The 13,194-nt window shown below is 41.1% G+C and overlaps 1 long non-coding RNA gene across 2 annotated transcripts in view; it reads left to right on the top strand.

The window, feature by feature from the left end:
* The window catches only part of LOC116596940, a 99,747-nt gene extending 86,559 nt beyond the window's left edge, over window positions 1-13,188 (top strand). For both annotated transcript variants that reach the window (XR_004288376.1, XR_004288373.1), the window contains one exon: window positions 13,167-13,188. This is a non-coding gene — a long non-coding RNA (uncharacterized LOC116596940). The remainder of the gene's footprint in view (window positions 1-13,166) is intronic.
* Window positions 13,189-13,194: the final 6 nt, after the last annotated feature.

Genomic DNA, 13,194 nt, shown 5'->3' with positions numbered 1-13,194 from the left:
ATAACTTGATCGTATTTGCTAAACTCAGGGATCTGGTTTCCTCTGCTTTTTTAATTTTCAGAGAGGCATGTTCCTTTCCAGGAAAAAGAATACTTCCTCATACTTTCTCTGCCCAGTACCATGTGATCTGCAAAATTAAATCAATTAATACCAGATTACTTGGTGAAAATTAAATGGGAGAAAGTAAGTTAGATGGCTTTAAAGGATTTTTTCAAGTACGTGTGGCAAAGCCAAATGATGTATTTACTATGGTGAGCTTTCTAGGGCTACCTGTCAGGTCGTGCTGATGACTTTCTGTCTCTGTCTCCGTCTCCCTGTTACCTTGGTCCCTCCCTCCTCGGTAGGGACCACCTCTTTCATAGGAGGGTTTAATCTTGCTAGAGGGCCTTACCATACCCTAAGACAGCCGCAGATCTATCATGACTTTGGGTCCTCTAGCCACCTGCCAAGTGATCACACATTGTGCTATATTATATCCAAATCTTTAATCTGGAGGGCAGAAACAGAAGTTGAAATTTGCCTTCATCGACTTCATGAAGATGGGAAGAAAAATTCGTAAGGTAATTGCTATCCAACCGCTTCTGGTTTCTTTGATTACTGAAGTTGAATCGTGGCTTTTTTATCTTAGATATAGTCTTTCATGTTATTTTTGCATATGAAAAAGTTTAGCTCTCCCGTTGTAATGCTGAAACGTATCTTATTATTGGATGTTATAATTTCCCTTACTTGTGTACACTCTCCCTCAATGTCACATAATGCTATTTCTGCCATACGTGACATTCATCTTTGCATACATAACTGATAACCAAAATTTAATCAGTTTCCAAAGAATTTTTATTACAAAGTATTACCTGGAAGGCGTGTGGTAGAAATGCGATAGGTGCTTTGCTTCAGCACTCACCACCACCTTGTGTTTGACCCTGAAAAAAGTCAGTGCCTGGGAAAAGTCCGATGTTATTTCTTTCTGATGAAAGAAACTTAATTATGATTGATTATTAATTTGCTAAGGCTGCTAACAAAGTACCGTCAACTGGGTGGTGTAGAACAACAGCAATTTACTGTCCCACAGTTCTGGGGGCTGGAAGTCTGGAAGAGCGGTGCGGCCACAGCGGAGGCTGTGAGGGAGCTTGTTCCCTGCCTCTATCCTGGCTTCCGGTGGTCCGTTAGCAGTCTTTGGGGTTCCTGAACATGCAGACCCCTACTTTTATCTTCACATGGCATTCTTCTTGACTGTGTGTGTTCTCAAATTGACCCCTCCCAGTCATCTCGGAATAAGGGCCTACCTCACTGCAGTACAAACTCATCTTGGCTAATCACACCTGGAAAAATCCTCTTGCATAAAGGTCACATTCTGTGGTACCAGGGGTTAGGGATCAACATAGGAGTTGTGGGGGGACATAGTTCAGCCCATTCATAATTACAGTCCTCTAACTCCCATTTTTAAATGTTCCTGAGCAATGGGGCCTTTCTCTTGGGCTTGTGTTTTACTTAGAAATATATAAAGAAACAATTACTGGAGAAAAATAGACAAATGAACCCACTAGCCAACAACGCGCTGCCAGACAGTGATCTCGTTGCTCGGTTGGCAAGTTGATGAGATAGGCTTCGTTTCATAAGCACCAATTCAGACATGATATTCTCTTACATCCTGACAAGTGTCTAACACCCAAGTAAATTATAATGTGGAAAAGAAGTTCTTAAAAAAAAGAATAAGCAGACAAAAGAGAAAAAATCAAATTTGGAAATCTTCAGATTTTATATAATCTTAGTAGGAAACCATAAGGGTAGGCATTCTGTGAAATTGTTTCAATCTTATCAAGAAGAGCTTATACCTTATAAACTTCACTTTCATATTGAAATAATGCTTATTATTTACTAGAGTGATAAAGTGATTACTGGTGATGACTTATCACATTACCACATAGTGTAAAAAGCACATACTGTAAAATGTATGGAAAAACCTATCAATGATAACTGAAGATATTTTTAACAGTTACCTCTTAGAGGATAGAACATTTAAAAGTGAATGACTTTTAATTTTAATGTATTGGCTATTTTTTAAAGGTAGAGATAAGATGAGAGTTTTGGTTTGATAGCCAGGTTTACTCTGATATGTCTGTCTCTTATGAAATATAACATTTGGAGGTTCAGTTATAATGAGAAATGGACAAATTACATTTTTATCATTTTATCCGAATTATAATCTTTAATAATCATTTGAAAATTACTGGAAACAGATTTTTTTTTTTGAAGAGACATTTTACTCTGAGATATCTTAGTATAATATGGACCGTTTTTAGTATTGTTTATGTTTGATGACTATCACCTAAAAAAGTGTATCTGAAAACTGTGCAACATTAGTCTTACTGGTCCTAACAGTCTGGAGAATCTTGCAAATCTGTAACACCCCATCAAGTCATTGCTACCCCATGGACTAGTGCTTCCTGAAACCCTGTACTTCCTCATTTAAACTGAAAACAGTGTTTGAGACCAAGCTTGTGTTTTCATAAACAAGTAGTTTAAATTGAATTTCAAAAGGTTGGTTTCCACTTTTTTGAAAGCTTCTATGATAGATATACTAGATATAGTATCTAGTACTTCTATGGTACTCAAAAATAGTTTGAATTTTTCACTTTTTGTTTCATGATTTTGTTCTTGTGGACACTGAGTAGTAGGGAAACCATGAACTCAAAATATTCTTGTATTCACAATAAAAGACGTGTTTTCAAAAAAAGTCCAGATCACAAACTATTTCTATTTATTTGAGTAGATTTGATTCCCTTTATGAAGGCAAAAAGCCATTCAAATACAGCTCTTCAGAAATGCTGACAAAAGCACAGGTACTGACAAAAATTTAGAAGGATTAGAAATTTAGAAGTTCTTTTCCTTGAATTATACACACCATTTTCTTTTTTTTTTTTTTTTTTTTCTTTTTTTTTTTTTTTTATTTCCAGCATAACAGTATTCATTATTTTTGCACCACACCCCGTGCTCCATGCAATCCGTGCCCTCTATAATACCCACCACCTGGTACCCCAACCTCCCACCCCCCGTCCCTTCAAAACCCTCAGATTGTTTTTCAGAGTCTATAGTCTCTCATGGTTCACCTCCCCTTCCAATTTCCCCCAACTCCCTTCTCCACTCTAAGTCCCCATGTCCTCCATGCTATTTGTTATGCTCCACAAATAAGTGAAACCATATGATAATTGACTCTCTCTGCTTGACTTATTTCACTCAGCATAATCTCTTCCAGTCCCGTCCATGTTGCTACAAAAGTTGGGTATTCATCCTTTCTGATGGAGGCATAATACTCTATCCCCAGGGGTACAGGTCTGTGAATCACCAGGTTTACACACTTCACAGCACTCACCAAAGCACATACCCTCCCCAATGTCCATAATCCCACCCCCTTCTCCCAAACCCCCTCCCCCCAGCAACCCTCAGTTTGTTTTGTGAGATTAAAAGTCACTTATGGTTTGTCTCCCTCCCATACACACCATTTTCATTAAACATTTCCTTAGTTCTGCAGTCAGGCTTGGCAGTGGTACCTAAAAGTACCAATGTTGTACCTAGTTAGAGCCAAGGAGTGTCAACAGAACTCCGGCTTCTAGCAAGCTGTTCAGGTGATTCCAGTAGCACAGTAAGCTGGGGGATAGCAAAGCCATTCTCGTCCAATGTCTTCTTTGCTAAGAGAATCCCTATTTAGATATTCTCTGGAAATGTCATGATCTCAGGGAAAATAGTTCTAGGTTTTTGGTCTAAGAACAAGCATGTGTCCCAGCTCTGACCAATGAAGTGTAAGGGAAAATCCTGTAAGGGATCTCCTACGGAATATTTTCGCTTCTGGTGAGAGGCGGGAGGCTAAGGGAAGCTCTTGCCCTGTACCACTCGCTGTTCCTGTCTTTGAACGTGGTTGCAGAAGGACGTGATATTGGGACTCCTGCAATGATCTTGCAACCCAGAAAAGTCCAAGAGACTAACTTTTTAAAAATTTTCATTCCCATGTAGTTAACATGAAGTGTTGTACTAGTTGCAGGTATACAATATAGTGACTCAACGATTCCATACATCGCTCGGTGCTCTTAAGATAAGTGCACTCTTAATCCCCTTCACTCATTTCAGCCACCTCCCCCCTCTTCTCTCTGGTAACCACCAGTTTGTTTTCTATAGTGAAGAGTCTGGTTTTTGTTTTGTATCTCCCTTTCTTTTTTTCCTTTATGCATTTGTTTTGTCTCTTAAATTCCATGAAAGAGTGAAATCATATGGACTTTGCTTTTCTCTGAGTGGCTTATTTCCCTTAGCATTATACTCTCTAGATCCATCCATGTTGTTGCAAACAGCAGGATTTCATTCCTTTTTATGGCTGAAGAATATTCCATTGTATATAGATGCCACTTCTTCTTTATTCGTTCATTTACTGATGAACACTTGTGCTACTTCCATAATTTAATTATTGTAAATAATGCTGCAGGAAACATAGGGGTATATCTCTTCAAGCTAGTAGTTTCATATATTTTGGGCAAATAACTAATAGTGTAATTGCTGGATAATATGGTATTTTTATTTTTTAATTTCTATTTTTAATTTTTTGAGGAACCCCCACACTTTTCCACAGTGGCATCACCAGTTTGCATTTCCACCAATAGCGCACAAGGGTTCCTTTTTCTCCACGTCCTCGCCAACACTTGTTGTTTCTTGTGGGTTTGTTTTTAGCCATCCTGACAGGTATGAGGTGGTGTCTCATTGTGGTTTGGATTTACATTTCCCTGATGATGAGTGATGTTGAGTATCTTTTCATGTGCCTGTTGGCCATCTGAATATCTTCTTTGGAGAAATGTCTGTTCATGTCTTCTGCCCATTTTTTAAACTGGATTATTTGTTTTTCAGATGTTGAGTTGTATAACTTCTTTATATGTCTTGGATACTAACTTTTTATCAGATACGTCATTTAAGAATACCTTCTCCTATTTGGTAGGGAATGTCTTTTAGTTTTGTTGATTGTATCCTAAGCCTTTTATTTCAATGTAGTCCCAATAGTTCATTTTTTCTTTTGTTTCCCTTGCTTCAGAAGACTTAACTAGAAAAAATGTTGCTACGGCCAATGTCAAAGAAATTATTGCTTGTGCTCTCTTCTAGGATTTTAATGATTTCAGGTTTCACATATAGGTCCTTAACCCTACTTGAGTTTAGTTTTGTGTATGCTCAAAGAAAGTGGCCCAGTTTCATTTTTTGGAATGTAGCTGTCCAGTTCTCACAGCAGCATTTGTCAAAGAGATTTTTTTCCCCCCATGGCATATTCTTGCCTCTTTTCTGGAAGATTAATTGGCCATATAATTGTGGATCTATTTCTGGGTTTTCTGTTCCCTTCCATTGATCTGTGTGTCTCTTTTTCTGCCATTACCATACTGTTTTGATTACTACAGCTGTGTAATATAACTTGAAGTCGAGAATTGTGATGCCTCCAGTTTTGTTTTTCTTTTTCAAAATTGTTTTGACTATTTTGCATCTTTTGTGGTTCCATACAAATACTAGGATTGTTTGTTTTAGCTCTGTGGAAAATGCTATTGATACTTTGGTAGGGGTTGCATTAAATGTGTAGATTACTTTGGGTAGTATAGACATTTTGATAATATGTGTTATTCTAATCCACAAGCATGGAATGTCTTTCCATTTCTTTGTGTTGTTTTCAATTTCTTTTGTCAGTGCTTTATAGTTTTTAGACTAGAGATCTTTAGCCTTTCTGGTTAATCTTATTTCTGGGTATTTTATTATTTTTTGGTGCAATTGTGAATAACATTGTTCTCTTAATTTCTTTTTCTGCTACTTCATTAATAGTGTATAGAAATGCAACAGATTTCCATACATTGATTTTGTATTCTGAGACTTTACAGAATTCATGTATGAGTTCTAATAGTTTCTTGTTGGGGTCTTTAGGGTTTTCTATATATAGTATCATGTCACCTGTAAAGAGTGAAAGTTTTCCTTCTTCCTTACCAATTTGGATGTCCTTTATTCCTTCTTGTCTGATTGCTGTGGCTAGGACTTCCAGTACTATGTTGAATAAAAGTGGTGAGAGTGGACATCCTTGTCTTGTTCTTGACTTTTTGGGTAAAACGCTCAGTTTTTCACTATTGATATGATGTTGGCTGTGGGTTTTTCATATAAGGCCTTTATTATGTTGATGTATGTTGAGGGTTTTTATAGTTTTTATCCTTTTTCTTATTGAGGTAATGTATCCCACTGAATGATTTGTAAATACCGAACCATCCTTGCATCCTGGAAATAAAACCACCTTATCATGGTGAGTGATTTTTTTAAATTGTATTGTTGGATTCAGTTTCCTAGGATTTTATTGAGGATTTTTGCATTTATGGGGATCAGAGATATTGGCCTTTGATTCTCTTTTTTGGTGGTATCTTTGTCTTCTTTTGGTATCAGGATAATGCAGGTCCCAGAGAATGAATTTGGAAGTTTTCCTTCCTCTTCTACTTTTTTCAAAAAATTTGAGAAAAATAGATGTTAACTCTTCTTTAAATGTCTTCTTTAAATGATAGAATTGACCTGTAAGGCCCTCTGGTCCTGCATTTTTGTTTGCTGGGATTTTTGATAACTGATTCAGTTTCATTGCTGGTAAAAGGTGTTCAAATTTTATATTTCCTCTTGCTTTAGTTTTGGTAGTTTATATGTTTCTAGGAGTTTATCCATTTCTTCTAGGTTGTCTGATTTGTTGGCATATAAATTTTCATAATATTCTCTGTCAATCCTTTGTATTTCTGTGGTGTCGATTGTTAGATATCCTCTTTCATTTCTGATTTTATTTATTTGAGTCCCCTCTCTTTTTTGATTCAGGAGTCTGGCTAGATGTCTGCCAATTTTGTTGATTTTTTTTTTTGCAAAGGACCAGTTTCTCTTTTCATCGATCTGTTCTATTTTTTTCTAGTTTCTGTATCATTTATTCCTGCTCCAATCTTTGTTATATCATTCCTTCTGCTGGTTTTGGATTCTGTTTGTTCTTGTTTTTTTCTAGCTCCTTTAGGTGTAGGTTTAAGTTGTTTACTTGAGAGTTTTCTTGCTTCTTGGAATATGCTTGTGTTGTTACAAACTTCCCTCTTAGAAGTGTTTTTGCTGAATCCCACAGATTTTGTACCACAGTGTTTTCATTGTCTCTATGCATTTTTAAAATTTCTTCTTTGATTTCTTGGTTGATCAGTTCATTGTACAGTAGAGTGTTATTTAATCTTCATGTACTTTTGTTCTTTCCAGATTTTTTCTTGTGATTGATTTCTGGTTTCATAATGTTATGGTCAGAAAAGATGTATGATATGATTTCGATCTTTTTGAATTTGTTGAGACTTGTTTTGTGACCTAATATGTGATCGAGTCTGGAAAATATTACGTATGCTCTTGAAAAGAATGTGTATTATGCTGTTTTAGGTTGGAATGTTCTGAATATATCTGTAAATCCATCTATTTTAGTGTGTCATTCAAAGCCGTTGTTTCCTTGTTGATTTTTTGTTTACTCTTTCCACTGAGGTGAGTTGGGTGTTAAGGTCCCTTATTATGATTGAATTTCTACCTATTCTTTCCGTTAGGCTTGTTATTAACAGTTTTGTGTATATGAGTACTCCCATGTTAGGTGCATAAATATTTACAATTGTTATATCTTCTTGTTGGATTGTCCCCTTTATGATGATAAAGTGTCCTTCTTTATCTCATGTTACAGCAAGAGACTAACTTCTTAACAGTGGACCAGCAAATACAATTTAAGTTCAAAGATTCTAGGCTATTGTTTTTCAGGTTGTTTTTCAGAGTCCATAGTCTCTCATGGTTCACCTCCCCTTCCAATTTCCCTCAACTCCCTTCTCCTCTCTATCTCCCCATCTGAGGGTTTTGAAGGGGCGGTGGGGTGGGAGGTTGGGGGAACCAGGTGGTGGGTATTATAGAGGGCACGGATTGCATGGAGCACTGGGTGTGGAGCAAAAATAATGAATACTGTTATGCTGAAAATAAAAAATAAATTAACAAAATATTCTAGGCTAAATATCAGAAGGATCTCCCTACCCTTTTTAATTATAAAAGAAAAAGGATTCCAGTACATAAGTTTCCTTTCCCTTGAAGGGGCAATAGTTATATAAGGATGATTTGAACAATATTTATACAATATTTATATCCAGAAGTAATCTGTTATATATCAGAAGGATAGTTTTACCAATAAGCCTTATAGACACTTCAGAAATGCGCAGCCGCTCCTCTGCTGGCCGAGCGGACAGTGAACGGATCCGGACGGACGTCCATGTCCCGCTGTGTAAGCTTCACTGTCTTTCACGGGCGTGTCTGGCAGAGAACTGCAAGTAGTTTGAGCTGGGAGTGTCCGAACAGCTGGAAGTTATTTTGGTCTTTTTCTGCACGGAGATAGTGTCTATTCAGTCTGACGAAAAGGCACAGTTAGGACACTTCTGGGATATTTGTATCATGGAGCCTTTCCAGGCCCCACGGCTTACAAGGCAGCTCAGAGCAAACGGCAGGGTGACCCGAGCAGTGGCTGAAGTACGCGAGCAGGAGAAATCAGTACTGTTGTCGTGTGCGTAAAAGAAGTTCTCAGGCGCCTGGGTGGTTCAGTGGGTTAAAGCCTCTGCCTTCGGCTCAGGTCATGATCCCAGAGTCCAGGGATTGAGCCCCGCATCAGGTTCTCTGCGGGGAGCCTGCTTCCCCCCACCCACCCCCACCTGCCTCTCTGCCTACTTGTGATCTCTGTCTGTCAAAGAAATAAATAAAATCTTTAAAAGAAAGAGAGAGAGAAAAGAAACATAACTTGGAGCTTCAGATTCCAAATCCTGTGGCCTTCAGTTTAAACTTTTGTATCCCAAGTTCCTATATGGGAGAATCTGACTGGCCCCCTGGTTTGAATACCCTCTCCAATGATTTGTGCCATGGTGGGACTTCCCTGATGCAATAGTTTCCAAAGGGGGTCACTTGTAAGATGATGTCTTGTGATACAAGGTTTCAAAATTCTAACTGCAACTTACCGCTAATATTTACTTCGTTCTCACCTCACCTGGCAAGCACACAGCTGTCCTGCTTAAGAGCCAGATGTCCCGCATTTGGCTCCTCTGCTGGCCGAGTGGACAGTGTATGGATATCTCTTATATCTCTTGTAACAAATCCATAACCATTACTTCCAGAGGTCATGCAAGGGATATGTTCAAGTACAAGACTGAACACAGGGGCGCCTGGGTGGCTCAGTGGGTTAAGCCTCCGCTCAGGTCATGATCTCAGGGTCCTGGGATCGAGCCCCACATCGGGCTCTCTGCTCAGCAGGGAGCCTGCTTCCCCCTCTCTCTCTGCCTGCCTCTTTGCCTACTTGTGATCTCTCTGTCAAATAAATAAATAAAATCTTAAAAAATTTTTTTTTCAACAGTTTGAAAGAGAAAATGTGCCAGACTTTCCTCGGGGCCAGATAATACATTCAAATTAGGATAAACATCACGTTAAGGTAACTCCTGAGATTTTAGCAAGAAACTCTTTCCAAATGCCCAGATGGCCGGTGCAGGATAAACCCGCAATGGGCAGATGAAAACACTTGATTTGTTGTGATCCAAGTGCCACTTGAGCTGGTCAACTGCTTAAAAAATGAGGCTTTTCAGTAGACTGAGGAGACTCCTGTGACAAAAATCTGCATCTTTCCTCAAGCATTTGCGGCCACATCCCCGGAGCTCCGGAGGCCGGCCCCCGGCACAGTGATGCTCGCTGTCCCCGCATCAGGCTGCCACACCGTCAAGGGCGACCCGCCGCGCTCGGGAAGGCAGAGCAGACGCGTCTCCAGTCACTGGTGCTGAGGAGAGACGACTGACCTCCTTAATGACAGCCTGCCTCCTCGTAAACCGGTCATTGCAGTCTAGGCGTTGTTTACTGGCAGTTTTAAATGAGTCAAAACATGAATGTGTTCTAAGGTGACCTCTGAGGAGTGCGTTATTATCGTTTTCAAAGGATGGAGCTGTCTTCGTGCCGGCGACAACACAGAGTCGGTGACACGACAGGCGCACACCGTGTGACCACAGGAAACGGGAGGCTGAGCCTGCCCGCGCCGTCCTCCCGGAGGAAAGGGTGTGGGCAGACGAGGGAGGACAGGGACGGACACACGGTCGGTACAGACGGACGGCCCGGGCGGCCTGAGTGGGCCCAGAGCAACGGCTGCGGCCAGCCCGAGCCCGACTCCGAAATTCCCAAATCGGACGAAGCCCGGAGGTGTCAGGACGCGTTCTTCCAGACGGACCGCCTGGACGGCCTGCCTGGACGGCCTCCTCGCCCGCCCGAGCGAGCGGCGCATCTTACACATTACGTTGTTGGCTACTGCACATAGTGTGTACACGCACACGCACGCGCACGCACACGCACGCACTCGCACACACACTCACACACACGTCACTGCACATGTAGCAACATCTACTGAAAACGGGTCTGCGCGCAGTGCGGGGTCTTCAGGAAGCGCCGTTTCAGCAGCCCCCCTGAGCTTCACATGAAGATGGACCCGACGATTCAGTTCCAACAATAATTTAAGTGCGGAAGCGCCAAAATAGTTACCAAACCCAGGTCCCTTACTTGGGGATACTATTTTTCAGGTTATGAATATTTGGATCCAGTAGATAGTCTAAAAATACATAAGGATTATCTGTTGTCTTAATAACTCCAGATTCCCTAAAGGTATCCTAATGGAATCAATTCACGTGCAAAATCAAGTATAGAACAAAATCACCCTCCATTCCTCTCAAAGGAAATAAAACCCATATATATATAGATAGATAGATAGATAGATAGATATAGATATAGATATGTGAAATATTTACTGAGATTTCATTCCATACTACTATTGCAACTCAGGTTTTCAAAAAGTTTCATTTACTTAGTGTTTTAGGAATCCATGTTTTTTTTAAAGATTTTATTTGTTTGTTTGACAGAGAGAGAGAGAGAGAGAGAGAGAAAGATCACAAATAGGCAGAGAGGCAGGCAGAGACGGGAGAAAAGCAGAGAGCCCAATGCGGGGCTCCATCCCAGGACCCTGAGATCATGACCTGAGCCGAAGGCAGAGGCTTAACTGACTGAGCCTCCCAGGCGCCCTGGATCCGTGTTGTTGAAGCGAATTTGAAGTTAGCGAATCCCGAGTTTGGTCTTTCTGTATGTACCGCAGGGATAATAACAGTACTACTTCATAGGGGTGTTATGAAGATGAAATGAGATAGTATCTGACAAGCTCCTTGTTGAACGTCTGCCACTGTATTGTGCTCCAAGTATATGGTGACTTTGTTATGTCCATGGCTCAGTGCAGATAACAACACAGTAAAACATTGTTTTCCTGACAGACGACCTTGGGAGGGGCCTTCTTACTGGATTTTTAACTACCCTTAACTGTTGAAGTAATCGCTCCAATCACTGTTTTCTAACTGCATCAGAGAGGAAGGCTTTGTCCAGGACACAGGATGTGGCTCTTCATTATTGTGTCAGGATCTTTCTTATTCCACAGACTGAGCAATTTCAGGGACCCAAGACAAGGAACAATGTCTAATCAGGATTTTATGTCCGTGAGACACAGTTACTTTCTGCTATACTATACTCATAATTGTCATGTTCATTGGGCACTTTATGAGACATGAGGGACAAGTCAGCCGCGTGGGAGTCGCGTTTCTAGAAACGAACAGCATGGACGAGCAGATGCAGTGACCGCGTCACTAGGAGGTTGGGGTCGGAGGGAGCAGGAACACAGGGACTCTTGCACTGGACAGGCCAGCCGTGTCCCCAAGGGAACACTGAAGAATCTGACATTTTTATCAAGAGCCCAGAAGGCAAATGTCAGGCACAGTGCGTGGCCCGCGTGGTGGGAATCGGCTTCAAGGTGCTTAGAAACAGGCCGCGGTGCGGAGCGGCCGAGGTGAAAGACGGAGGCTCCCGAGTGTGCCACGCAGGAGCCCTTCGCTGACACGGGGGTCCCCTGTGCTGCTGCTGGGGGGCCTGCAGCCAATCGTGCTGTTGAAACGGTGCCAAGAAGACCCGCGAAAGTGACCGAAGGCCGAGATCGCCGCCCTGTTTCCGCGGCCTGGGCAGGGTTAGGCCGAGAGGTCTTGGGACTGTGAAGGGACTTCGTGGCGACCTTGTGCTGTTACTTCAGAGCACAAGGGCATGTATGTGATGCTGTAGCAGGAGAGAGTCCGGTTAGGCCGCTAAAGAAACTACCTGCGGCCAAGGTGGCATGAGTGAAACATTCCTGGACTGAGATGTGTGTGTTTTCCGGCTGCACGTGGAGAAAACTCAGTTGCATGTTTCATTTTCCAGGGAGTATGACGGGCAGGATGTCTCTCTTCCGCTTCCCAAATCCTTTCTAAGATGTCCTAGGACAACATTTGGTCTTCATTTATACCGGTGAACACTGTTACTGAAAAATGGCAAACTTCCCATACAGGAATAGATTTTTTTTTTTTTTAAGGTAAACTTCACATAACATACATTTCACCATTTTCGCCATTTTAAAGTACACATTTCAGTGACTTTTACTACATTCACAGTGTTGTGCAACCAGTACTGTTTTCTTGTTCCAGAACATTTTCATCAGCCCAAAAGGAAACCCTGTACACATTAAGCAGCTGCTGCCCACTCTTCCCTCCTCCCGGCCCCGGCCCCTGACAATAACTAACACCTTTTCTGTCTCTGTGGATTTGCCATGGGAACGTATTCCTTTTGGGATCTTCTGAATTCTGCATTTAATTTTCCAACTGGAACCTACAGACTACAGAGTGTGTGTGAGAGAGAGAGAGAGTGAGAGCAAGAGAGAGAAATGAGGAATGAGAGTCACTATTCATGAGAACCTTTGCAAGCTCAAGTCTATTTAAAATATCCAAACAAAATGAAAACCTGAGAGGACATTTATTTTTTCAGTTAGATGTCCATCACTTAAACTAGGTGTTAACTTAAATTGCTCAAAGCTTTAGTCAGTTACAGGTTATAGAAACATAAAACAGTTCTTGAAATATGTCTGTAATACTGAAAAAGGGGTTTGATGCAATGTAGGTTTATAACTCCTAAATTGGGCTGAAAAGCTTCACAGCCATCAGAAAGCTCTGTTCTAGATCTGAGCTCTTCCTGTACTAGTCGATGATAACCCTATGGCTTTTCTTCAGGGCAGTGCAGGGGTGACCATTCCCTCCC

This window comes from Mustela erminea, chromosome 8 (assembly GCF_009829155.1).
Source record: "Mustela erminea isolate mMusErm1 chromosome 8, mMusErm1.Pri, whole genome shotgun sequence".
NCBI lineage: Eukaryota > Metazoa > Chordata > Mammalia > Carnivora > Mustelidae > Mustela > Mustela erminea.
This window is presented reverse-complemented; position numbering and strand designations above follow the sequence as displayed.